We start from the raw sequence: 21,897 nt of genomic DNA on the forward strand, positions 1-21,897 counted from the left end.
TGGGAGGCCAAGACAGGCAGATTGCTTGAGCTCAGGAGTTCAAGACCAGCCCGGGCAACATGGGGAAACCCCATGTCTACAAAAAATACAAAAATTAGCCGGGCATGGTGGTACGCGCCTGTAGTCCCAGCTACTCCAGAGGCTAAAGTGGGGGGATCACTTGAGCCTGGGAAGTCGAGGGTGCAGTGAGCCAAGATGGAGCCACTGCACTCCACCCCGGGCAATGGAACGAGACCCTGTCTCAAAAAAACAAAAAAAGAAAAGGGTTCCCTGACAAAGCTTACTGATCCTAACCCTGTGCCTGGCACAGTGTGGGTATTCCATAAATGCCCCCCACTCTAAGCCCGACTCACTGGCCCACATCAAACTCCCATATTGAAATTCTTCCTTTCGCAGAAGATTCCTTGCCCCCGAGGAGAAGGGTCTAAATCTGCCTCCTTCCCACACCCAGCCCTCCTCTCATCCTCAAGTTTCTCAGAATGAGGCCTCTCATCCTGCACAGGCCAGTCCTCAGCTTCCCCTCCCATCCCAGGACCCCTCTTGCCCTGGTCAGATGGTCCCATGGCCGCCTGCTGTGGTTCCCAGACCCCCCGTTCCCATGTCAATCACACTGCTAGGATGTACCCCAGCTTGCCACTGCCTCTCCTATTAGTTCAACAAACACCTCTTGGGTGCCCAGCATGGGCCAGGGGTGGACTGCCCTAGGACAGGGCACCACATGGGCTGTGCTTCCTCCTTCAAAGATCTGGGCACACCTGGGAACATGGCAGCCTCAACTCACAAGCAGGGAGTAGCTCACCTCACCAATGTATACAAAAAATCAACACAATACCAGCAGAAGCAGCCTCCGCACTTTCCTGCCAACAAGTATGAAATCAAAGTGAGAAAGATTCACCTGAAATCCCAGCACTGCTCTCACTAGCCAGGAATAAATGAACGTTCAGTGTCATTTCTGAGACTCTACTAAAACCAGGAACCATATGCAGTGCTTTATGTGTTATTTCCCATAATCCTCACAACACTATGAGGTGGATATGCAGGGTCCCACTTGACGCCCCACTCAATCTTTTTGTTTGTTTGTTTGAGACAAGGCCTCACTCTGTCGCACAGGCTGGAGTGCAGTGGCACTATTATGGTTCACTACAGCCTCTACTACCCAGGCTCAAATGATCCTCCCACTTCAGCCTCCTGAGTAGCTAGGACTGCAGGTGTACGCCACCACACCCAGCTAATTTTGTGTATTTGTCTGTAGAGACGAGGTCTCATCATGCTGCCCAGGTTGGTCTCCAACTCCTAGGCTCAAGTGATCCGCCCACCTCAGCCTCCCAAAGTGCTGGGATTACAGGCGTGAGCCACTGCACCCAACCCCGACTCAATCTTGAGGCTCCCAGGGGAGCTGCTCCACCTGCAATGGCTAATATCATACCGGGCACTAACAAGTCTTCAATAAGTGTTGGTTGGATTGAACTGAATCTGAACTGAGGCTGAGAGAGGCAAAGTGACTTGTCCAAGGTCACACAGCTAGGGAGTGGGTCGGCCAAGCTATGGCCCAGGTCTGTGCAGCTCTGATGCCTTTGCTCAGCCTCCCTTGGAACCTTCCCGATTGAGCAGCTGTGGTTGACAGCTAACAGGAGCTCTGCCAGGACAGGCTTTCCAGGGCAAAAGGCACTACCATCTCAGAGGCCCAAGAAAGGAGAAGCAAGGGCCACAAGAGACCGTATTAGGGAAAAGTAAAAGAAAGGAAAACAAAAAGTGCACTGGCTGAGGAAGGGCCAGCCTTGTGAGTCATGTGCCCCAGAATATTCCTTACATAGCTGGCTGGCTCCAGGGCAGACCAGGGAGGTCAGGGCACCCGACAGCCCCAGGGACCTACGCCAAGGAGCTAGGAGTGCAGCATCGGGATCAGGTGGGCCTCAGGCTGGGGGTCAGCCTGGCTCTGCCACCAGCGCCCATCAACACTGGGCAAGTCACTTCTGCTATCAGGGGTTCTGAGTTTCCCCCTCTGTGAGACAGGAGAAGAAGGCACTCAGGACTGCAGAGGGCTCATCAGGGCTACCTCTGACTGCAAGGCTGTGGGGGCAGGACCAAGGAAATGCCAGCATCTCCCTCTCCTCCCACTCAAGCCTGGCCCCACCTCCCAGTGCCCCCACTGTGGGGCTGATGCCCACTTCTGCCCCATCTCCAGCTGCCCACAGAACTGTCAGAGGCTGCTCCCGGGCTGCCAGCATCATGGCGGTGAGCGCAGGGCAGAGGAAGCAGCCCTCAATCACCTTTGAGGCCCACTGGTTGCTCTCAGACTTAGAAGATGGTCATCTGAGGGTCTGGGCAGGGGAAACCACCTTACTGAGCACCTACTATATGCTGGAAGCTTTGCAGACACCATCTCACTCTAGCCTCACAATGCACTCTGAAGTAAGACTTGTTATTCCCGTCTTTGGAGGAAGCCCCAGGAGCCCCAAAGGCTGAGCAAGGCAAAGGCACCTGCCCAAGACCACACAGCTACTAAGACCCAGGATTCAAACCAGTCCTGAAGCCCCTAAACCTGTGTTCTCACTCTTGCTCATGTGTCAGCTCCCAGAGGACAGAAACCGTGGCTCCTCCCTGGGTGTCCCCACAGTGCCTCCTGGGAGGTCAAGAGATGCTTGAGGGCCGGCTGCAGTGGCTCACGCCTGTAATCCCAGCACTTTGGGAGGTCGGCAGATCACCTGAGGTCAGGAGTTTGAGACCAGCCTGACCAACAAGGAGAAACCCCACCTCTACTAAAAATACAAAATTAGACGGGTGTGGTGGTGCATGCCCGTAATCCCAGCTACTCAGGAGGCTGAGGCAGGAAAATCGATTGAACCAGGAGACGGAGGTTGTGGTGAGCTGAGACCGCGCTGTTGCACTCCAGCCTGGGCAACAAGAGCGAAACTCCATCTCAAAAATAAAAAAAGAAAAAGATGCTTGTTTGGCTGGCCAGGTGGTTACTCCCAAATCCCAACCCAGGCCCCATGACTGCACTCAGGTGTCCTGGGTTGGTTCCTGCCTATCAGGGACCCCAAACCAGCCTGAACCCATTTCACAAAAGGGGCATTTGAGGCCCAGGCAAAGTAGAGCCAGAAAGCAAACCTAGGTGCCTCTGATACACACAGCATTGCCGTGTGACCCTAACAGCAAGGAGACAGCTGGAGATCCAGGTGGGAAAAGCGTAGACTCTGCAGGGAGGCACTCCCAGGTTCCAGCCACAGGCCCGTTTCTCATTAGCTGTGTAACCGAGCTGGCCTCCCCTCCTGATGTCTTGGTTTCCTCCTCTGATGTAAAATAGATACAGCAGCCCCTGCTACTGGACAGTGGCATGAATTCAGTGCAATCACCTGGCACAGAGCAGGTGACCTTGTTCCCCTGGAGGGCACCTGCTTACCTTGGCCATCAGCTTGGGGGAGAGGTGGCACTCAGAACCTAGCCATCCCCCAAGCAGTCAGTCCAAACAGGTTTGCATTCAGAGCTATGCGTGTGGGTTAATATTTACCTGCTTGTGACCCAAATCTTGCAGGGCATCAGGCATGCCTGAGTCACCCAACCCTGAGAATTCAAATCAAGCAGGAACATGAGGTGTGGAGGGACGGGGGTGCTGAACCCAGGGCAGGCGCCAGAAACCTCAGTCTCTCCTGGGCACCCGGACGCAGTGTGGCTGGAGGAGGACAGTCACCTTCCCCAGCACTCCTGCAAATGAAATGGCGCCAGCCTGACCCTCTGCGCCTGTAGCACCTTGTTCTAAAGACCCTGGGCCCCAGTCACATGACCATCCCTTTCCTTAGGAACCTGCAACTGTGAGGGCAACTGAGGGAGAAGGCCAGGGCCAAGAGAGGTGGCCCGACAGACCCCACAGACTGACCCCCAGGCACGGCCATCCAGGCCACCCTAGCAAACGAAGATTTCACTCCTCCTGTTTAGAGTTTTCCTACCTCAATCATAAGCCCAACACAGAGAATGAGCCATCAGACCCAGTGACACCTCCCAACAGCCCTGGGGGGTGTCGGTCGCCTTTTCACAGATGACAAATCTGAGCTCAGAGCATTGAATCAGCCTGCCAAGGTCTCTACAATCAGTCAGAGGCAGGGGTGGGATTCCAAGCAGGTCTTCTGGCTCCAGGGCTAAGAAATACCCAGCCCCTTCTAGCTCCTGCCCCTGTGACACGCTGCCTCCAAAGTTCCACATCGAAGCTGCCTTGTGTCGATGCTTACCGTACACCAGGATTGTGCTAAGTGCTTTACTAGAAATAACTCCTAATCGTCCCAACAACCATATGAGATAGGGGTTGATATTATCCCCAACTGAGAAACTGAACTGAAACAGAAAGGTTGAGACACTTGCCCCAGGACATACAGCTGACAAGTGGCAGAAGTGAAACTCTACATCAGGCAGTCTGATTCCAGAGGCCAAGGCTCTTAGCTGCCGCTGCATCCACCACTCTCCTCTTCCCACGTCATTCTGTTCCCCCCAACACCCCAATTGAGGCCGGGCCCTGTGGGTTGCAGGAAATTCACTGGTGGAAAGGAGTCATCAACTTTCGTGAATGCAAAGGTTCCAATCTGCACAAGAAAAGAGCTGAAAGCCGAGGAAGCTGGGGAAGGGCCCCTCAGCCCTCCCCTCCATTCTCCCTGCCCAGCCCAGGGAGCCTGTGGCACAGTGTTGTCCCCTGCCTGGACCCTGTCTGTGGCCCCCCAGAGCCACAGCTCCTCAGTGAGGTTCACAGGGCATCCCTTCTGACTCATCTCCCCATTCACGGACAACTCATGTTGGCTAAGCATCTACCAAGGACCAGACCTCGTGGGGCCACTTGGAAAACCAAACAGAATCTGAGTGTCAAGAGAGGAAGAGGTCCCCACCTGCCCCAGCCATGATGACCTGCCTTCCCAAAGGCAAGACCCTTCCTGGGCCTGGAAGCCATTCCCCACCTCATCTGCCTGGGCCACTCTGGAATACATTTTGCTTAGCACATGCAGCTGGCATCAGAGCAGTCTCCCATGATGACCACTGGGACAGACAGCTGGCCACTTGTCCCTCTGGGCACCTAACACTCTGGACTGGAATCATTTGCTTAGTTTTCTGACAGCCCACTAGACTGTGAGTTCCTTGAAGGCAAGAATAATGCCTTTCATTTCTGTCTCTCCAATACCCAGGACAGTCCTTAGCATGCCGAAGAGATTCAAGAGATGATGGGTGGATGAGTGGGTGAATAAATGGGTGGGTGGGTGGATGAACAGATGAATGAATAAGTAGGTGGATGGGTAGATAAATGGATGAATGGATGGGCCAGTGGATGGATGGATGGATGGATGGATGGATGGATGGATGGATGGATGGATGGACAAACGGGTAGACAGATGGACAGATGGACAGATGGATGCATGGGTAGGTGGGTAAATGAATGGACAGATGAATGAATGGGTGAGTGGGTGGATGAGGGGGAGGGAGAGTGGATGGATGACACGAGAATGTAAGTAGTGGCCAGAGGACACTGTGCCAGGGCTTTATTTCAATGTAGAATTTACTGGAGCTCAGCAACCCAGGAATCCTAGCTTTGCCCCAAGTATTTAGTCTGACCCAACCATTTTCTTGCTACGTGTTTCCCCAGCCTGGCCAAGCATCCCTATGTAATCACCGTCTGTCTCCTTCACCAAGCCATAGAGCAGGTGACATAATGTCCGAGACTGTGTCTGACCTTACAATTATGTGTCCTTTCCCTGGGCCTAGGCCATTCCATCACAGGCCTTGAGACATACTTGTCCAACAAATGATAAACAAATTAACAAAAGATCTGAGGAGCTTTTCAAACATGGGGATCCTGCGGTCCCAGCCAAGATCTGCTGCCTCTGAATCTCTAATAATGAGGCTCAGGAATTCCTATTTTGTTCAAAAGCTTTCTGGCAATTCTGACAATCAGCCAGGTTTGGGACACACCAGTGTGTGGGAAGAGGAGTCACCAGCTCTTGAAGGCTGTTACTGCAGGTGAGGGCATCCCACACAGAGCCCATCACCAACCCCAAAAGGTTAGCATGTTCCTACGCATTTTCTTTTTTTTGTTGTTTTTTTTGTTTTTTTTTTTTTTTTTTTGAGATGGAGTCTGGCTCTTGTTGCCCAGGCTGGAGTGCAACGGCGCAATCTTGGCTCACTGCAACCTCTCCCTCCTGAGTTCAAGCAATTCTCCTGCCTCAGCCTCCTGAGCAGCTGGGGTTACAGGTGCACGCCACCACACCCAGCTGATTTTTGTATTTTTAGTAGAGACAAGGTTTCACCATGTTGCCCAGGCTGGTCTCAAACTCCTGACCTCAAGTGATCCACCCACCTCAGCCTCCCAAAGTGCTGGGATTACAGGCCTGAGCCACCCCACCCGGCCGTAATTTTTTTTTTTTTTAAGAGATGGGGTCTTGCTATGTTGTCCAAGCTGGAGTGCAGAAGCTATTCGCAAGCACAATCATAGCATATTGCAGCCTCTTACTCCTGGACTCAAGTGATTGTCCTGCCTTAGCCTCCTGAGGAGCTGGGACTACAGGCAAGTGCCGCTGTGCCCAGCCTTTCCTAAGGCTCAAAGAGTCTAACAGCCTTTTTCAAAAAGTCATCCTTGAACTACTGACTTCAGAGCCACCTGAGTGAAGGGGAGGCTTCTTTTAAATGCAGATGCTAAGCTTCTGATACCAACCTATAACACTAGAGTCTCTTGGGATGAGACCCAAGAATCTGCCTTCTTAGCAGGCTTGTCTGGGTGACCCTGGCTCACATTAATGTATGAGAATTACTGGCTCTCGGTTTCCAGGGTGCTTAGGCCACCTGCCTGTATCCAGCATCTTCACACATACCGCGCCTTCTGAGAGAGAAAATTTCCTGATGGGGGAAGCCTTGGAGGACCCCAAGAAACCCAGCAAACCAGGGTGTGGCCAAAAGGTACGAAATGTACCTATTCCTCCATTACTTAGTTCACAGAACGTCAGCCCTGAAGGGAACCAAGAAGTCACCAAGCCCAGGCCTTCATTTCACAGATGAGGAAACTGAGGCCCAGAAAGGACTGTGCCTTGCCCAAGGTCATTAAAAGGGTGAATGACAAAGCCAAGCTAACCCCCGTGCTCCCAAGTCCACCCCAGTACTCCCAGTCTCCCCCTGTGCTCCCGGCCTTCCCCGGCATGCTCCCAGGCCGCCCACGCGCTCCCAGGCCCCTCCTCGTGTTCCCAGGCCCACCCCAGTGCTCCCAGGCTGCCCTGACCTAATTGGGAGTCTCTGCTCCTCCCTCACCATCCTCCTTGCCTCCAAATATGCTCCCAGGTGAGCCAGGGTCCCTGAGAAGAGCCTTTGTACGGCAGTTGCCCCTGCCCAGGACATCTCAGCCAGTCTTCCTGCCCCATGTAGGCAGGGTGGCTCCAATTACAGGAGCCTGACCTTCCTCCCAGGAAGGCTCCTGCTGATAAAGCAATGGGTGCTCCAGGGTAGAGGGGGTATGAGAGAAAGAAAGAAGCAAGAACAGACAAGGGGATTATGGTGCTGCTGACCCCAGAGCAGGGTTGACTGTCACAGCTCAGTAGATGTGTCCCCCAAACTCCATAATCAGTCCACAGTGTCTGAGTTTAAAAGTTTAAACAGGCCAGGCGTGGTGGCTCACACCTATAATCCCAGCACTTTGGGAGGCCGAGGCGGGCGGATCACCTGAGGTCAGGAGTTCGAGACCAGCCTGACCAACATGGAGAAACCCCGTCTCTACCAAAAATACAAAATTATCTGGGCATGGTGGCGTGAGCCTGTCATCCCAGCTACTCGGGAGGCTGAGAAAGCACTTAACCCAGCAGGCGGAGGTTGCAGTGAGATGAGATCATGCCATTACGCTCCCACCTGGGAGACAGAGCAAGACTCTGTCCAAAAAAAAAAAAAAAAAAAAAGTTTAAACCGTCCTGAGAAACCACTGACGCCAGTGTTCTCAATCTGTGTATTTGAGGAAACATTTGTATCCTGAAATATGTCAATAGGTGCTCACTGGGAGGAAAAAAAAAAGCATTCAACATTCAAGGAACAATGGAAAACCACAGCAGAAGTCTCCCTGCTGGAGAATAACAATACGCCACATGTTAAAGGCACTGAGAAGTGCTGCAATTTCAGAGTCTACTTAAACCATGGCACAGCTAAAGGAACTTGGAGGCTAAGAGGAGTTATGTGCCTTGCCCAGAGTCATCCACCTCGGAAGAGGAGGAGGTGGGACTTGGGTACAGTCTACCCATATTGGCAACAAATATGCTTAGGATTTAGCAAGATGATTCCTTTATTATTGTTGCTGTTTGTTCTTGTTCTCCTGATTGGAGAAAGAGAAGGCAAACAGCATAGTGCCCGGTCAGAAAGTCATGCCCATGAAAGTGGCCAGGGTCGGGCACAGTGGCTCACACTTCTAATCCCAGCACTTTGGGAGGCCAAGGCAGAAAGATCGCTTGAGTGCAGGAGTTTGAGACCAGCCTGGGCAACATGGCAAAACCCCATCTCTACAAAAAAATGCAAAAACTAGCCTAGCATGTTGGCATGTGCCTATAGCCCCAGTTACTCGGTAGGCTGAGGTGGGAGGATCACCTGAGCCCAGGAATCGAGGCTGCAGTGAGCTGTGATCATGCCACTGTGTTCCAGCCTGGGCGACAGAGCAAGACCCTGTCAAAAAAAAAAAAAAAGAAGAAGATGAGAAGAAAAAAAAAGAAAGGAAGGAAGGAAGGGAAGGAGGGAGGGAGAGAAGGAGGTAGGAAGGCTGAATCCTCAGCCTCCCTCAAAATCCCCTTCTATTGCTGGGTCTGGCACCATGGACTGTGTGACCTAGGATAAGTCTTGGCCCCTCTCTGGGACTGAGATGTCCTATATGTGGACTGGATGACCCCTGAAAACCCTTCTAGCTCTGCTGTCTGACCCTCAGCTCCTCTGTCTCCCTCCCTGCCAGCCGCATCCTCTCCCTGCTCCCAAGTCCCCTTCTCTGTAAACAGCTGAGGCCTGCCCTCTGGGCTGAGCCCCTTGGCAAGGCTGAACTCTGGCCAATGGTGGGCTAAGCCCTGTTCCTCCCTGGCCAGCCCCTCACCATCCTCACTGTGACTCACCTGTTTAGTGTTTCCAGATCTGACTCAACATCACTTCTCAAGGGTGGATGAACTGGGTGGATTTTTGCATGTGGGGCCCGGGAGAACGGGTTTTGCAGAGAGCTCCAAGCGATGGGACGTGAGGTAGAGAGGCCGTACCCACCCCCACAAGGAAGCACCTAGCAAACGTGTCCTCTGCACTTCCTCTGGTCTTGGAAGTCCAGCTTTCATATACAGGTAATGCAATCACTTGACCCTTTGGAAAGTTAGCTAAACATTTTGTGTCTCAGTTCTCACATCTAACATGGAGCTAATCATACTCGCCTCCCTGTTGAGGAGGCAATAAAATAATACATGACGCAGCCAGCACAGTGCCTGGCACCCAGTGGTACTCAAGTGATAGTCGTTATTACATGCTGCTAGTAAGCTATATATTATTTTATTTTTTAGAGACAGGGTCTCACTGAGCTGCCCAGGCTGGAGTGCAGTGGTACCATCAGAGCTCACTGCAGCCTCAACCACCTGGGCTCAAGCCATCTTTCCACTTTAACCTCCTGAGTAGCTGGGACCACAGGTGCACACCACCACACCAGGCTAAATTTTGGTTTTTTGATTTTTTTGTAAAGATGGGGCCTCACTATGTTGCCCAGGCTGGTCTTGAACTCCAGGGCTCAAGCAACGCTCCCACCTCAGCCTACCAAAGTGCTGGGATTTTACAGGCATGAGCCACACCCTCAGACTACAGCCTAACAAACTCTAGAGGGTTCGCGAATTGTTTTCTCATCTCAATCTCTCTGAGTCCCATAGGCAATAGAGGACAGGAAGTAGAAAAGGTGGCAAATGTTTGACTCTTACAGGTTCCTAGAAACCTGAAATCTTACACTTACGAATTATTAGAATTGGTAAAGACTCTAGATTCTCAATCTACCCATCTCACAGAAGAGGAAACTGAGGCGTAGGGTAAAGGCGGGAGCAAAGCGAAATGTTGCCCAAGCTCTTCTGGCTGGTTCAAGGAAGAAGTGGGATTAGAACCCAGGCAACTGGCTCCCAGTCCGGTCCCCCTCTGAGGCCCTGGAGGAGTGAAAAGAGTAGAAGTCCAGGAGTCTGGGATGCTGGGGTTCTGGTCCCAGGTCAGCCCCAAGTGGCTGCAAGATAACAAGCCAGGGACTGAGGCCCACTGGAGCTCCAAGGCTTTGTGATAAAACTTAAGGGGTTGTAGGTTTTGGGGTGTCCCAAACTTGGGTGGGCAGAATGCTAGTGCCCCACAGGATCCTATCAAGTGATTTGCCAAGGAACGGACTCATGCTCAGCTGAGCAAAGTTTGGCAGGGACCAGAGGGATTTCAGGGGAGGGCTCCAGAGTTAGAGGGTCAAGTTCGAATTCTGCCATTTACTAGTTGTGTGACTTGGGGCAAAATATCTACGCTTTCTGTTCCTCAGCTGTGTCATCTATAAAATGAAGATAATGACCATCCATACCTCACAAGATGACAAGGGATTGAAACAAGAGGCTGGACATGGTGGTTCACGCCTGTAACCCCAGCACTTTGGGAGGCTGAGGGGAGCAGATCACTTGAGGTCAGGAGTTCGAGACCAGCCTAGCTGATATGGTGAAACCCTGTATCTACTAAAAAAAAAAAAAAAAAAAAATTAGCCAGGTGTGGTGGCACACACCTGTAGTCCCAGCTACTTGGGAGGTTGAGGCAGGAGAATCACTTGAACCTGGGAGGCAGAGGTTACAGAGAGCCAAGATCACGCCACTGCACTCCAGCCTGGGTGACAGAGTGAGGTTCTATCTCAAAAAAAAAAGAAAAAAGAGAGATTGAAACAAGATCATGAACGAACGGAGCCTGGCACACTTCCGGCCTGCAGTGGACATTGGTTATTCTTTCAATCCTACTGGTCACGTTTCATATTATCTCTGCTTTACAGGCAAGGGAACCAAGACTCCAGCGAGGTGAGACACCTGCCCAAAGTGACAGAGCTCATGGCGCAGGGCTCTGGGAAATGCTCCCATCTCCCCCTCCCCCCAGCCTCTGCCTGGCATCTGCCCTCCCCAGCGGGCACTGCCTCCCTCACTGACCTCATGTGACCTGTTAATCGAATCCTGCACCAGCCCCGTGGATTTTTCCCATCACTCACTGGGAAGGAAGCAGATGCCCAGGAAACTGCTTAAATAACCCATGCAGCTCCGGGAAAGCCCCAGTCCCGGCTCCCAGCGGCAGCCCAGCTCCTTCTGCCCAGAAGCACCAACTGTTCTCTGAGACTGCAAAAAGGCAATGTTTAAAGCCACACGGGGACCTGTGGACGGTGACCTTCAACTCAAGCCTCTAGTGAGCCCCTCCTTAGGGTTACTCACCATCCACTTCCACCCCTGGGACTGTGGTTGTTTCTGTTAGGAGAGCAGTCCCAGCCCGGATGCCCTGGCACCCTGTGCGACCTCAGGCAAGTTGCTTAACCTTTCTGACTCAGAAATCTTTTTGGAAAAGAAAAATTAGCAGAATTTGGGAAGGAGTAAGGAAGCAGCAGGGTTCAGAGAATGACCTAGAAATCAGAGAGCCTTTTTTTTTTTTTTTTTTTTTTTTGAGACAGAGTCTCACTCTATCACCCAGGCTGGAGTGCAGTGGCGTGATCTCAGCTCACTGCAAGCTCTGCCTCCCAGGTTCATGCCATTCTCCTGCCTCAGCCTCCTGAGTAGCTGGAACTACAGGCGCCTGTCACCATCCCCAGCTAATTTTTTGTATTTTTAGTAGAGATGGGGTTTCACCGTGTTAGTCAGGATGGTTCTGATCTCCTGACCTCGTGATCCGCCCACCTCAGCCTCCCAAAGTGCTGAGATTACAGGCATGAGCCACCACGCCTGGCCAGAGAGCCTTTTAACAGCCTTGAAAGCTCTCCCTCGTAACTCTCCTGTTCCTTGCAGCACAATCTCTACCTCAAACAAAAAGTTCTAATCCCATCATCCCCTGGCTTGAAACAGGTGACCAGCTCACAGGGCCCACAAGATAAAGTACAAGCCCCTAGTGCAATGGACAGAGGTCCTGAGCAGCACCCCCTTCACCCTCCCTGACATGGCCCTGCTATTCCCTTCCCCGAGCCTCGGCACATGCCTGGAATGCCTCCTGCTTCCTGACCTAACTCTGCCTTTCCCACTGCCTGGCTTGGACACTCCCCTGGGAAGCCTCCTCAGGGCTCCTCCACCTGCATCAGGCACCGTCCACCCTTCAGCTGTTGCCCGTCCGCCTCCCTCACCAGACTAAGGGGCACCATACCTTACTCATCTTGGAATCTCCAGTTCCTTGCCCAGCGCACAGCATTCAGTAGGTGCTCAGTAAATATGTGTTGGAAGAAGAGGAATGCAAGGACAGACAAATGAAAACAAAGTAACGAAACCACAAGCTTTGGTATCCTCCTCTGCAACACGGGAATGCCATGGGCGAAGGAGCTGGACTGCCCCCTTGGTGTGAATCCTCACTCCCCACGCAGTTGTGCACCTGTTGGCCAGTGCGCTGGGTCACCTCTGGGCCTCTTTCCCCTTCCATAAGGTGAAAAGCATAACAGCACCTGCACCTTACAGACTTATTGTGAGGACCAGGGGCCGATCCTCCCCAAGTGCTTAGCTCAGCACCTGGCACTAAAAGTAAGTTCCTTGCACCCATCTTCCCCCAGTTCCCAGGCTGCCCGCCCTGGCTCCTCCTCCTCCACCAGACTATAAATATAAGAGCTCCCAGAGCTCACCTCCCTGTGGAGGGATCTCTCTTCCGAATTTGTGTTTTTAGCATACAATGTGGTTACTTTATAAATTTGATGTGTTTGATTTTTGTCTCCTCCACCATCATATAAGACCCACGAGGCCAGGCACTATAGCTCACACCGGTAATCCCAGCACTTCGGGAGGTTGAGGTGGGAGAATCACTTGAGGTCAGGAGTTCGAGACCACCCTGGCCAACATACTGAAACCCCATCTCTACTAAAAACACAAAAAATTAGCCATGTGTAATGGCAGGAGCCTGTAATCCCATCTACTCAGGAGGCTGAGGCTGGAGAATCACTTGAACCCAGGAGGCAGAGGTTGCACCATTGCACTCCAGCCTGGGTGACAGAGCAACACTCCATCTCAAAAAAAAAAAAAAAAAAAAAAAAACCACCAGGGCAAGGTTAATGTCAGCCTGCTCACTGTTGTAACTGAAAAAGATCAAAATATGCCATCCCAGGGCCAGAAGTGGTAGTTCACACCTGTAGTGCCAGCACTTTGGGAGGCTGAGGCAGGAGGATCATTTGAGGTCAGGAGTTCAAGACAAGCCTAGCCAACATGGTGAAACCCTGTCTCTACTAAAAATACAAAAATTAGCTGGGTGTGGTGGTGTGCACCTATAATCCCATCTACTCAGGAGGCTGAGGCTGGAGAATCACTTAAACCCAGGAGGCAGAGGATGCAGTGAGCCAAGATTGGGCTATTACACTCCAGCCTGGGTAACAGAGCAAGATGCTGTCTCACCAAAAAAAAAAAGAATGATTTTGAGCTCAAGGTACTTGAGCAGCAGCAGATACAGGAAGAGCTCTTTGTCTCCCCTTTTCTGCCTATAAGCAGGGCACACATTTCCCTTTGTAAAGGTGATATAAATTTCCATTTGCAAAGGTGTATCCCTCTACCTTATCTGCATAACAAACCTTACTAAACCACCCTTATCTACCATACATTTCCTAGTCACTTTCCTGAAATGCATTGCCCCCCTAAGTCCAATCCTTTTCTTTTGTCTCCTGCTTCTCCACAATTTATCACCCTTTGTTAAAATGTTATGTAAGCTCCCGGGTCTAACTACCTCTTTGGATTTTCATTTCTTTTCTATGGAGATCCCTTACAGTAAAAAATACATATGTATAGTAACATTAAATAAAATCAATATGCCTTTTCTCCTATTAATCTGTCTTTTGTCAGTTTAATTCATAGGCTCTATCACAGAACCTAACAGGGTAGAAGAAAAGGTATTCCTCCCCTACGTGACAAAAGCCAACATTGCTAAGCGTTGACCTGGGCGGGGCACTATAATGAGCATGCTACTTGCACTTTTGTTAAATCCCCGTTGCCTTATGACACAGCTACTAGTGTTATCCCTATTCTACAGATGAGAAAACAGATAAGAGAAGGGTCAGCTGAGTTGCCCAAGGCCCAACATAGAAAGAGCCCCAGCAGGGAGCAGGGTACCCCTCTACTCCCAGAACCCAATACAGTCTCTCCCTTTCTGGGCCCTAAATAGATACTTGCCAAATGAGCAAATGAATTACTGAATACATGAATGATATGCACCACAATATTGAGAAAGGCTGTCTTTACGTGGTAAAATGATTTCCATTTTCTTCTCTCTGTATTTTCTCTGTGTTTTCTTCAGTGGTCATGCAATACATATATAACTTAAGAGTAAAACAAATGCCTATTTTAAAAGAAATTCAAAGGTTGTGGGTAATGTCTAGGTTCAGGAATATTTTTCTTCAATTTCGGGAGACTGTTATTTTCCTACTTAATTTAACCATTGTTTTTCTAGGGAAATTGAATAAAAAGCTCACATTTCCAAAGCTCACTCCAAGTCTGCCCACTTCAAACAATGAAGAGAGGGGAGTAATGAGAGCTGGCTCCCGCCTTGTATGCTAATGGCCAGGATTCTGGGATGCATACCAATCAGCCAGTGACTAGAACCAGGACTTTTGCAGAGAGGAGGACACTCTGGGGGCAGGCTCTCAAGGAGAAAGGGGTTCCACAACTCAGAAATGCCACCTCGTCTTGGACCCAACATGCCAACATGGGCTGGCACCATCACAAACCACCTGCACTGCCCTGGACTGGGGATGTACCTACAAGAAGGTGGTGTTGGGGCCTGGTCTGAGACCACCCTCTCAACCAATAGGCCAGTGGGAAGATGAACCCCATGGCAGGGAGTTCGGTGCTGGCTCTAACCAAGAGGTGGGCAGACCCTGGGCCTGTGGCCAAGTGGTCAACTATCCTTCCCCATTTTCCATGGCATATGGGCACTGCTGCTAGGGGCTGTCAAAGGCACAGCCGAGCCAGGCCCTGGGAGGGTTGGCACTGCTCAAGGAAAGACACAGAGTGGAGAGGCAGGACTCTGGGGCGAGCAGAATGTGGTGCTTCTACCTCTTGGTTGCACAACCCTGGGCAAGTTCAATGGAGGCAAAACAGAGATAATGATGCACCCCACCTCTTGGAGTAGCTGAGAACTGAGCAAGCTCCCACAAGCCATGCACTACCAAGGGGCCTGCCACTCTGCAATTTTTAGCCATTAGTATTAGCTCTTTCCTGACACCAGGCCTAGGGGGCCCATGTGGATACCAGGGTTCTATTCTCATCCTTGCCCCTGAGCCACAGGGTAACAAACCCAGCTATGACCAGACTGGGCCTTGCTAACACTGGATTAAAAAAACACACATTAACTCCAAACTAAGAAGGGCAAAGTGTGCTGAGATTCCAGGCATGTGACTAATCTCTCCCTCCCCTCCTCAAAGGGAAAAGGAACACCGCATAAAGGAAGGGAGCATGGGACTGCAGAAAGATCTCAGCACCTGCCGGGTTCGAATCCTACCACTTACAAACACAGTGCCCTTGGATAAGTCTCTGAGACTCAATTTCCTCATCGATAAGATGGGAAAATAGGACCTACTTGCAAGATCGGCATGGAAATTAAATGAATTGATGCATGAAAAATACCTGGCACACATAGGCATAAAGTCAAAATCAGTTGCCTTTAAACAAACAAGCTCTCAATTGTCTGCCTAAATGAAAGACAGAAGCAGCTTTTCTGGTATTAATTAGCAATGGGGGAAGAACAGGAGACCCCTCTTCCCATCCCAATTAAGTTTTGTTTGGCTTGATATTAACATGGATTTTTTTTTTTTTTTTTTTTTTTGAGAATCTACCAGCCACAGATGCAGGGGCTGGAACAGCAGCAAGCTTTAGAGACAGCAGGAAACTACCAAGAAACCTTAAAGATTTTCAGGGAAGCAGGGTGATCCACACAGCACAAGGCCCCTGACAAGCGAGGTTTGGCAGACTTCCTTTGCTGGCATCCAGATGATGCTGTGCCCCCTGACTTGAGGAAGGTTCAATGCTTCCCCTGCTCTGCTTCAAACCCTGCAGACTTTTGATTCACCTGACACCAGAGTCAGACTGAGCTCTCAATAATTCATGCCTCTGAGCCTTTGCACATGCCCTTCCTTCTGGGTAGAAAAAACACACATTAACTCCCCTGGGTAGAAGGAGCAGCATGTGCAAAGGCTCGGAGGCATGAACTGTTTCCCGCTCCCTACCCCATTCCCCTGCTACACTCTGCACATCCCTCCACTGTATGTAACTGTGCCGTGTCCATCTCTCAACCAGAGATCACAGGCGGTACAAGAGCAACCGTCTGCTTCTACTCTCTCATGCAGGCCCTGCATCCATATGGACAGGCCATACCCACTGTTGTCTATGCCAGCTCTAGCCACCCATGTCCTGGATGTCACAACTCCACAAGCCCCAAGCTACTTAACTTGTCCATGGTCTGTCCTCAGACGTCACCGCTGTTTTTCCTCCAAGATGCCTGGGTCATCCTGAATAGGGTTATTCAATGGCAAAGTCACCTCTCAATTAACTGAATCTCCTCCTTGTCCCGTTTCCCCTCTTTCTGGTGCATGGTAACAACTCGCATGCTGGAGTGGAGAGCTCCCATGATTTGAGGGCAATTTACAACCTCTATCAGCACAGAAGGCCCTGCCCAGCAGCTGCCCCTCAGCCACGAAGACACTAAGATCAGTCCTGGAGCGGCATCACACGAAAATGTAAGTTCAAAGGGAGGGACTGAGTTGCTCATTGCTGGATTCCCAGTGGTGTGCTGGTAAACAAGTTCTTCAGGGGAAAAGATTCTGATTTGCGGTGTTTGCCAATTTATATGGTATAAATATTCTCACTGTGGCCAATTTCAAGCTGCCAACATCACATCACTGAATGGAGTTGAGATATGCAGTAGCACACCACTATGTACATTACACACACACTCACACTCACACCCCCTGATATGGTTTGGCTCTGTCTCCACCCAAATCTCATCTTGAACTGTAGTTCCCATAATCCCTGCATGTCATGGGAGGGACGTGGTGGGAGGTAATTGAATCACAGGGGCAGGTTTTCCCCATGCTGTTCTCATGATAGTGAATAAGTCTCCCAAGATCTGATGGTTTTATAAAGGGCAGTTCCCCTGCACAGGGTCTCTTGCCTGCCACCATGTAAGACGTGCCTTTGCTTCTCCTTCACCTTCCACCATGATTGTGAGGCCTCCCCAGCCATGTGGAACTGTGAGTCCATTAAACCTCTTTTTCTTTATAAATTACCTAGTCTCAGGTGTTTCTTCATAGCAGTATAAAAACAGCAGTATGAAAAAGAACTAATACACCCCCGCACGTGCACACACATACATGCACACACACAAACATGCACACAAAGCAGCAAATAACCACAAATGCACAGGTAATAGAATAAAATAATTAGAAAAAAATTTGAGTATTTATTACTTTATAAAATATAATTTATGGGCTGGGCACGGTGGCTGACACCTGTAATCCCAGTACTTTGGGAGGCTGAGGTGGGCAGATCACCTGAGGTCAGGAGTTTGAGACCAGCCTGGACAACATGGTGAAACCCCATCTCTACTAAAAATACAAAAATTAGCCAGGTGTGGTGGTGGGTGCCTGTAATCCCAGCTACTTGGGAGGCTGAGGCATGAGAATCACTTGAACGTGGGAGGCAGAGGTTGCAGTGAGCCGAGATCATGCCATTGCACTCCAGCCTAAGCGACAAGAGCCAAAACTCCAACTCAAAAACAATAATAATAATAATATATGTATATGTATAAAATTTATGGCTGGACACAGTGGATCATGACTGTAATTCCAGCACTTTGAGAGGCCAAGGCAGGTGGACCACCTGAGGTCAAGAGATTGAGACCAGCCTGGCCAACATGGTGAAATCCCATCTCTACTAAAATACAAAAATTAGCCAGGTGTGGTGGGGGGCACTTGTAATCCCAGCTACTGTAATCCGAGAGGCTGAGGCAGGAGAATCACTTGAACCCAGGAGGTGGAGGTTGCAGTGAGCAGAGATCACACCATTGCACTCCAGCCTAGGTAACAAGAATGAAACTCCATCCCAAAAATATATAATAATAGCCGGGCGCGGTGGCTCATGCCTGTAATCCCAGCACTTTGGGAGGCTGAGGCGGGTGGATCACCTGAGGTCAAGAGTTTGAGACCAGCCTGGCCAACATGGTGAAATCCTGTCTTTACTAAAAATACAAAAATTAGCCGGGCATGGTGGTGGGCTCCTGTAATTCCAACTACTTGGGAGGCTGAGGCTCCCCCCGCACTTAAAACCAGGGGGTGGAGGTTGCAGTGAGCTGAGATTGCACCACTTCATTCCAGCCTGGGCGAGCGAACGAGACTCCGTCTCTCTCTCTCTCTCTCTCTCTCTCTATATATATATATATATATATAATTTACTTAATGATGACTGTATATACTAAAAAAAAAAAATTTTTTTTTTGAGACAGAATTTTACTCTTGTCCCCTAGGCTGGAGTACAATGGCATGACCTCAGCTCACTGCAACCTCCACCTCCTGGGTTCGAGCAATTCTCCTGCCTCAGCCTCCCGAGTAGCTGGGATTACAGGCACGCGCCACCACACCCGGCTAATTTTTGTATTTTTAGTAGAGACGGGGTTTCACCATGTTGTCCAGGCTGGTCTCGAACTCCTGACCTCAGGTGATCTGCCTGCCTCAGTCTCCCAAAGTGTTGGGATTACAGGCGTGAGCTACTACACCCAGCCTCAAAATTTGTTATAATGGCTGTGTTTAATAATTGGCTCATAAAATTCCTAAAATTTAGCAATCAGCTCTTATGTGTAGGTATGAGCTGGTTCCCAACTCACCACTGCCCAGGACCCAGCAGAGGCTCTATAAGGACTCTTGGGAATGTCATCAGACCAGGGTCCTGAAGGAAAATGGCTCTGATGCCCTCCACTGAGGTAGAGAGACCAAGAACTCTCTGGGACACGGCAAGGAAAGGACTGAGCTGGGCCCAAGGTGGCACCGTGGGGTGGAACAACTTTGGCACACTCCGTTGTTAAAGAACTTGATTGTCTCCTGGACTTTAGACCCCTTGAGGGCAAGAACAGTGGCTCATTCACCCATCTAGTCTAGCTGGGTGACAGGAATACAAAAGGCACTGGAGACAGCTGTGCAGAAGAAAGCAAGGACTGAGTGGCCAGGGAGTCCCAGGCTGAGTGCTGGCTCCTTCGATGACTCGCTTCAGCAGTGACACTAGATGCTCATCTTCCTCATCAGTAAAATGAGTATGAACCCATCTCCCTGCCTAATTACTAGGGTGTTGTCAAAACAAAGAGATAGCAGATATGAAAGTGCAATGTAAATCTATGTTATTATTATCTTATCACGGCATATATATCACTTACTTTATCTTTTCAAAATTAATCTAAGAAGATTACATGTATTCTTTCTACTCTATTCCTTCTCAATGTATAAGAGGTACATGCTTAAATCATCTAGCCCAGCACCTGGCACTCAGCATATATTATAAATGTCTGTTAATTAATATACCATTTGTCCAAGTAATAGCACACTTTCCTCAAATATATATACACATATATATACACACACACATAAATATATATATACACACACACAGATATATATATATATATATATTTATTTTAAGACAGAGTCTCCCTCTGTCACTTAAGCTATAGTACGGTGGCACAATCACAGCTCACTGCAGCCTCGAACTTCCAGGCTCAATTGATCCTCCCATCTCAGCCTCCTGAGTAACTGCAACTACAGGCGTGCACCACCATATCCAACTAATTTTCAAAATTTTTTGTAGAGACGTGGTCTCCAGTATTGCCCAGGCTGGTCCTGAACACCTGGGCTCAAGTGATCCTCCCACCTGAGGCTCCCAAAGTGCTGGGATTACAAGCATGAGCCACCATGCTCAATCTTCTTCTTTTTATTTTTTTTCTTTTGAGATAGAATCTCATTCTGTTACCCAGGCTGGAGTGCAGTGGCACAATCTTGGTTCACTGTAACCTCCGCCTCCTGGGTTCAAGCGACCCTCCCACCTCAGCCTCCCAAATAGCTGGGATTACAGACGTGCACCATCACACCCGGCTAATTTCTGTTTTTGTTTTTGTTTTGAAGTGGAGTTTCGCTCTTGTCACCCAAGCTGGAGTGCAATGGTGCGATCTCGGCTCACTGCAACCTGCACTTCCCGGGTTCAAGCGATTCTCCTGCCTTAGCCTCCCGAGTAGCTGGGACTACAGGCATGTGCCACTACGCCCAGCTAATTTTATATTTTTAGTAGAGACGGGGTTTCACCATTTTGGTCAGGCTAGTCTTGAACTCCTGACCTCAGGTAATCTGTCCACCTCAGCCTGCCAAAGTGCTGGGATTACAGGCATGAGCTACTAAGCCTGGCCATAATTTTTGCATTTTTAATAAAGACAGGTTTTCACCATGTTGGCCAGGCTGATTCCAAACTCCTAACCTCAAGTGATCCACCCAACTTGGCCTCCCAAAGTGCTGGGATTACAAGCATGAGCCACCACACCCAACCTCCTCTTATACTAACCTGGTACCTGGGCCCCAGAGCAGTCCACCAGCTTTCCCTCCTCCCCAAACTCCTCCAGAGTTAAAACTTGGAACAGAACTTGGGAACCATTAGTTATTAGACATTCATTTATTCAGCAACTATGTGTAGTGCACCCACTATGCACCAGGTACTGTTCTGAGCTGTGATCAAGGACAGGCATGGTCCCTGCTCCACTGGAAGACCGTAAAAAAAGGCCTCCGCCCCCACGACTGGGGCAGGAACCCTCAGAGCATTGGGGTTAGCCTGGCTCACTGGAGAGGAAGTAGCTCTGGAGTGAGAAATCAGAGGTGAAGGATGGGACCCACTTCCTGGATAGAGAGAACAGCCCGCAGAGGCTTTTTGGTGGAAGGGGAAGGGACAGGGGGCCTGGGGAAGGCAAGTGCCTGGGGACAGCGAGCATCATATTCGGGCACCACAGGAAGCCTTACAGGCGGGTTCTGAGCTTCACCCTGAGGGCCCGAGGAAGGGGAAGGGCAGTCCCCAGCCCACAGTCACAGAGAGCTTGGAGATTTCCGGAGGCTGACCTGCTATCTAGTCTGTGTGTCCAGGGCCTGAACACCGTGGGGGGCACAGTGCTGGGCAAATGCCAGGAAGAGCTATGCATTTTAATGAGCCCGCACAACCTGCCCTCTCTCCCCAGAATCCGAGGAGGAGCAGATGGGGTTACCGGCAGGTGGGGCGTGGCTTCCCAGTAGCATCCCTAAGGGAAGCCAAGGACTTTGGGGCAGCAATTGAGCTCCAAAGCCAGTGGGGAAGTGCAGTCCACCAGCCACCACCTCTCTGCTTGGCACTGACGCAATGCAGGGACTCCTGGCTTTCAGGGCCAAAGGAAGATTCGAGACCCCTGCCCCAGGGCCCCGCTTTGGGAGAGGGAGGAAGAATTGTCCCCCATGCTCCCTACAGTCAGGCCGACGCTCCCTCTCAGAGGCCATCCCAGACACTCCAAGGAGGCTGGTCTTCATGTAGGGCCCTCCTGTTCCAGGGAGGATCCGGACTGGCGGCTCTGCAGCCACGGCCTCCGGCTGACCTGGCATCCTCTCCTCCCACAGTCTCCTCCTGCAGGAGGCCGTCCCGTTACGCCTCTGGGCCGGGGTCCAGGGTGGGAGAGGCTGACTCACCA

The 21,897-nt window shown here is 50.5% G+C and overlaps 1 protein-coding gene across 5 annotated transcripts in view; it reads right to left on the reverse strand.

The window, feature by feature from the left end:
- ARHGEF10L (Rho guanine nucleotide exchange factor 10 like) overlaps window positions 1–21,897 on the reverse strand; it is a 180,143-nt gene that overhangs the window by 137,295 nt on the left and 20,951 nt on the right. The gene's annotated exons all lie outside the window — the stretch shown is intronic.

This window comes from Chlorocebus sabaeus, chromosome 20 (genome assembly GCF_047675955.1).
Source record: "Chlorocebus sabaeus isolate Y175 chromosome 20, mChlSab1.0.hap1, whole genome shotgun sequence".
Taxonomy (NCBI): domain Eukaryota; kingdom Metazoa; phylum Chordata; class Mammalia; order Primates; family Cercopithecidae; genus Chlorocebus; species Chlorocebus sabaeus.